Below are 6,427 nucleotides of genomic sequence, written 5' to 3'. Positions count from 1 at the left end.
TGGGTGATATGCCCGTTCTCATAATAACAATAATTTTATTATTTTAAATGATTTCTCCTTTTTTTGTAGGTTATATAAAAGAATTTTTTAAAGTATGTGTTTGTTTTAAAAGTAGCATTTTTATGTTATGTGGAAGAGGGTGCGTAGTACAAGAGGTGTGAAAAAAAGTGCTAGAAATTATATTAGTTTACAATTTTTATTATTTATAGATCTGCGTTGTTCTTACAACTGTAGTTTTCTAGTACATAAATTGCTTGACACCAATGTATGCGTTAAAGAAGAAAAAAAGAAAAGGGAAAGAAATAAACAAAATAATAAAGAAATATTTAGTCAATTACTTAGAAAAAAAACTTTTAGTCAGAGAAAATCAAAAGGAAAAGAAGACTCGAGTTGGTGAATCGCTACTGATCCTCAGGTTTCTTAATTATCTTGTCTAAGTCTCTGGCTGATGTCAAGGTAGTCATGCCGGACGGCAGGATTTTTAATGAGCGGACTACCTTCTCTATTTTCCTCACCAGTATTTTTTCTTATTTGATTATAGGTACAGGATTTTCTATAAGTAAGTTTCGTTTTTTTAGCATAAGTTGTAAAGGCAGAGGTCTTGTTGGTTTTCTTATTGGCACGAAATTTGAGAGAGGTTTACCTGCTCGTTTCCGGAAATCTAGTATATATTTTATAGTTTGTGCGGTGCGTTTAAAAATAAAACGGGGGCAAGTTTCTGGCTCTTTACGTTTTTGGATAGTTAAATTTTGAGGAGTAGCAGGAATTTCTATTGGTTGTTTTGATCCTTGCTCTTCTGCTGATGAGAATATAAAGGGGTCGAAGGTTCCGAAAAAGGTTAGTTTACTTTTTAAACCTTTTAGAAAGACGCGTTGACCAGCTCGTTTTCCTCTGTGGGTTTTTTGACCCATTGTTCCCTGCTAAATAACATATTTTTAAGTATTTTGAAGGTTTGCCAATAGTAATTCAAAATTGTATTTCCTATTGTCTCCTTTTTTTTTCTTTGCGTTTAGAGAGAGAGAAAGAGAGAGTGCGTGTGATTGTTTATGTGTGCGTAATAGATTAGAAAAACCAGAGGTGGAAATGATGTAATTTGATTTTTCTAAAAAAATAAGAAAAAAAAAATTATAAGAAAAATTTTTTTTTATGCAAGTCTAGGTAGAAGTTTCCATTGGAAACCGGAGGTGCTCTGCCCCTGTTTTTCTTTTGAGGAAATTAGTATTTGGAGAGGAGTATGAGTTCATAGGATCGAGGCAGCGGAGGCGCTATTTGAGCAAAGACTCAGGAGCGCACACTCATATCTTGTTAGGTTCTTAGGATAGAAATTTTTCTGCCCTGGACAGCGCTTAAAGAGGCGCTGTTTGAATGGTAGTACATTCAACGCGCAACCTGACCGCTGTACATTGATTTGGTGTTTGTGGACACGGCTCTCTAGAATGACGATCAAATTATCGAAGAAATATTTCAATATAAAAATTTCGCTTAAAAATCCATATTAATAAAATTCCATGTTATTGTTTTAACTTTGTATAACTCAAAATGTGTATAGCCGAAGTAGAATGCATAGGCGGATTCTAACTCGGGGATCTCAGGGGGGTGCGGGGAAGGGGGGGAATATTTCGGGTCGCGCGGGGGGGACCTAACCGGCGATAAGGTCCCGCGGGGGGACCTAACCGGCGATAAGGTCCCGCGGGTGGACCAAACCGGGTGGAGGAGGGGGAGGGGGGATTAAATCGGGGACACGTGTACGAACCTAACCGGTAGTTCTGCGTAATCAATGTTTATATAAACAGAGATAACGATTCGAGGACCATGTTCTTGGCCGATGTTTAAATAAATTTGACACCTTTGAAATGTGTCGCGTGGAGGCAACTGGCCATTTAATGTAAACATGGACCATGTACCTGTCACTCTGTTTACATAAACATAATAAATCACATCGCGAGGAGGTGTGTATGACTGTTCTTTGAAATCGGAAATGTCTGTCATCACGAGGGAGATAAGCGATACGATGGCGAAGGGGTGTGCGCGGCTATTTCCGCGGGGTCCGCCGCCGCCGCCGCCGCCGCCGCGTACGCGGAGGGGATGCGCGCTGTCTAACGCGGGGTCCGCTGGGGCGATCCGCCGCGTGCGTGGAGGGGATGCGCGCTGTCTAACGCGGGGTCCGCTGGGGCGATCCGCCGCCGCCGCCCCCCAACGCTCGCTATCCTCTAATAATTTTTTGGTCAAGGTGGATGCAAGAGAGAGATAGAAAAGCGCTGAACAGCTCTTTCAGCTGTGCTAATAACGCGTTGAAATATTATTTAGAGTTGTTTACGTGAGCTCTCTTTCATGCGCGGTTGTCGCCCAGTGGCATGTCTAATCGTGCAAGATATCTTTCTTAGTAAAGAGAAGCGCCGATAATCCGGCTTCTAATGACACGTGTAAATAATATTTAGATTTGTTTACATGAGCTCTTTTTCGTGTGCGGTTGCCACCCAGTGGCATGTCTAATCGTGCAAGGTATCTTTCTTAGTAAAGATAAGCGCCGATAATTCGGCTGCTGCACGTTGAAACAATATTTAGATTTGTTTACGTGAGCTCTTTTTCGTGTGCGGTTGCCACCCAGTGGCATGTCTAATCGTGCAAGGTATCTTTCTTAGTAAAGATAAGCGCCGATAATTCGGCTGCTGCACGTTGAAACAATATTTAGATGATGCAAGAGGGAAGCGTTAATATTTCGATCGATTAAACAAAACTCCTGTTTCGGTTATAAGTTTGACGAATGTATTATACGGTCAGTCTCGATGTGGACACCGAATCAGTCGTAAGAGTTACTCTCTAAAAATGGTTGATAATATTGCAGACGACGAGTTTATGGACATAGTGAATGATGCATTTGAAAATGCAGAAATAAATTTTGAAGATTTAATAGACGAAGAAAGTGACGAAGAGATGTCAAACGATAGCGGATGTGACAGTGATCTAAGTGAGCATCCTGAGATTCGTGTTGTATCAGTTGCTGAACTACGCGCTTTGAATCGCACGAAACATTGCATGATACAATTTTACTACTCGACGGGTGGTCCCTTGCCGTTTGCGCATCGTGCATGATTGAACTTTCTGACATCGAATTGGACTCAATGGACGCCGTTCAAATCCACGAAACAGATTTTCTTGAACGACTTGACGGACGTATCTGCTCCAAATGCCGCCGGCCCATGTTTGTGTATATTCCAGCTAACATGTGCAGAGTGTGCTTACATTGAACAATTATTATTTTTAATACGCTCAGTGAAAAAAAGAGCATGGAAACCACTAATCAATCTTGTTTGTTAGTGCATCTCCTTCGTGGTCGAGAACTTGGATTTGATAACGCGCTTGCCTCTGATACAAGTAAATACTGTGCTACCTTAACACATCAACACGAAAATAGATTGTTTCGTTGTTCTCTACATGGCAGATACCATTATCGTACATTTATTGATATATCAAATTATAATGGTAATTGTAATGATGAAATAATTTCAAAGCTTTATACGTGCAATCACATGATTCGTGGGAAGCTTTCTGACGAACATAGTGAAACTTCACCAGTGGAACTTCGTTATGATGCTATACTTCCTTAACATAAAAATATTGTGATAAACATTTTTGAAAAATGGAAAATAGTGAGCGAGTGGAACGCGAACTGCTCGAGCAATGCTCGCAGATTGCAAATTTAGCTGAATGTTTCGAGTGGTTGCAACGATGCGACGAGTACCTCGCGCAGCTCGAAGAACATTGTAGTGCCAAACGTCCTCGACTCGCCGTGGGAAAAAGACAATCACTTGTGTCAAGAATCGCGCGACTCAAAGGTGAAAAAGCGCAGTTAGAAAGACGTTTCGTGCACGTTGGTGGCAATTATGCAAGCACTGGCGCTGATGATAAGCAATCGCTCGTATGGCGCGAGATCGAGACCGCGTTCAAGAATCGCATTGTGACTGGCGCTGTTATTAACATTGATTATATCGAGCCGCGACATTTTTTGGAGGACGCCAGTGATTTGGTGATTGAGCGAGTGCAAGACGCTATCGCGAAACATGATAGTGTAAAGGTAAACACCGTATTTAATGGTGAATATGTTAATAATCATGATGAACGTAATATTAAAAATATCGCTACGAGGAACAATGAACTTTATCGGTCGTCAAATTTGCGCGAGTGGTATCAGCAGAGTGTCATCGATGTCACGTTGGCGATGCTCGACGAGTTCCAAGAACGCGATAGCGGTTGGGCTCTTACGCGAATACTGAATTTAACGGATAAACATTAATAAACATAATCCCATGCACGCGGGATGTTGCATCGAATTGCCGCGGGGAATAAAGAATAAACGTGCTGTGATTAATGTGCAATCGAAAGACAATGCGTGTTTCGCGTGGTCGGTAGTGGCCGCTCTGTACCCTGCCGAAAGAAATGCAGACCGGGAGTCGTCATATCCGCATTATTCGACTGTTTTGAAGTTTGACGATATACAATTTCCAATGAACATAAAAGACATTGGAAAATTTGAACGTTTGAACGACGTGTCGGTGAATGTGTACGGTACCGAATTCGACAGAAAAGAAAAGAAACTACGCGTTTTCCCGATAAGGCTCACCGAGGATAAGAAGGAGAAGCATGCCAATCTACTGTACTTGGAAGATGAACGTGAGAACAGCCTCGGCCACTTTGCATGTATAAACAACCTGTCGCGACTGGTCAGTTCACAGCTGAACAATAATAAAAGAAGAAAGTACATTTGTGATCGGTAAGAATAATAAAATCTGTTAAAAAAAATATTTCTCACTTATAAAAATCGTTTTAATTTTAAAAAATTGTCTTCTATTTTTTTATAGTTGTCTGCATTACTTCAGCTCAGAAGAAAAGTTGCAGTCACACAAAGTGGATTGTCAGCAATTAAACGACTGCGCCGTTCTACTACCGAGCGAGGATAACAAGTGGCTAGAATTCGATAATTACAACAACAAGGAGCGTGTACCCTTTGTTGTATATTCAGATTTGGAGTGCGTACTGCGGAAGATTGACCCAGGAACAGAGAACACTTCAAATTTCTCGTATCAGCATCACGAGGTATTTAGTATAGCATATTATGTTAAGTGCTCATACGACGACGCGTTGTCAGAGTATCACTTTCGTCGCGATAACGATTGCGTCGTGTGGTTCGCGAAAGAACTCGAAAACCTGGCGCATAGCGTGAAAGCCAGAATATCCGCCAATGTTCCTATGGAATCATTAACTAAAGAGCAGCAAGAGGCATACAGTAACGCGAGAGATTGTCATATCTGTGAAAAACCGTTCGCACCGAATAGTATACGTGTGCGCGATCATTGCCATTTGACAGGGTCTTACCGTGGTCCTGCTCATTCAGATTGTAATTTAAATTACAAAAATTCATACGTTATTCCGATCATATTTCATAATTTATCTGGTTACGATGCACATTTCATCATAAAAGAAATTGCCACCACGTTCGAAGGCAAAATCGATTTACTACCGATAAATAAAGAAAAATATATATCTTTTACCAAATATGTTGAAAATACTTGTGATAAAGACGTAATTTTCAAAAATGCACGAAATTGTATACGGCTACGGTTCATCGATTCGTACAAGTTTTTAAGTTCAAGTCTTGACAAATTGGCATCGTTTTTAAGTCTTGATAAATTAAAAATTTCTCATTCGGAATTTTCCTCGTTATCAAACGAAGACTTTGAATTGTTGACACGCAAAGGTGTCTTTCCATACGAATACGTGGATAATGTTGACAAACTGTATGAAACGCAACTACCACCGCGTGAATCATTTTATAGTTCTCTTACCAAGCAGACGGTATCACAGACAGATTATGCTCATGCTCAAAAAGTTTGGCAGCGGTTCTCAATCAAAACCCTGGGTGAATACAGCGACTTATATCTCAAGACCGATGTCTTATTATTGGCTGATATTTTTCAAAACTTCCGCGAAAGTAGCATTAATAGTTATGGTCTTGATCCCGCGCATTATTACACATTGCCAGGCTACACTTGGGATGCAATGTTGAAACTAACACGCGTAAGATTTGAGTTGCTCACCGATATAGACATGATCTTATTTATAGAACGCGGTATACGCGGTGGTTTGAGTCAATGCTCCGGTAGATATGCTAAAGCCAATAATAAGTACATGCGTTCTTACGATCCATCGAAACCATCGTCTTATCTAATGTATTTTGACATAAACAATATGTATGGTTTTGCGATGTGTCAACCATTACCATACGGTGAGTTTCAATGGATCGAAAACGTTGACAATTTTGACGTGAACGCGATCGCTTCGGATTCGCCCACTGGGTATGTGCTAGAAGTCGATCTCACATATCCACAATGTCTGCACGATCGACACACTGACTTACCTTTCTGCCCTA

Source organism: Solenopsis invicta, chromosome 11 (assembly GCF_016802725.1).
Source record: "Solenopsis invicta isolate M01_SB chromosome 11, UNIL_Sinv_3.0, whole genome shotgun sequence".
NCBI lineage: Eukaryota > Metazoa > Arthropoda > Insecta > Hymenoptera > Formicidae > Solenopsis > Solenopsis invicta.
This window is presented reverse-complemented; position numbering follows the sequence as displayed.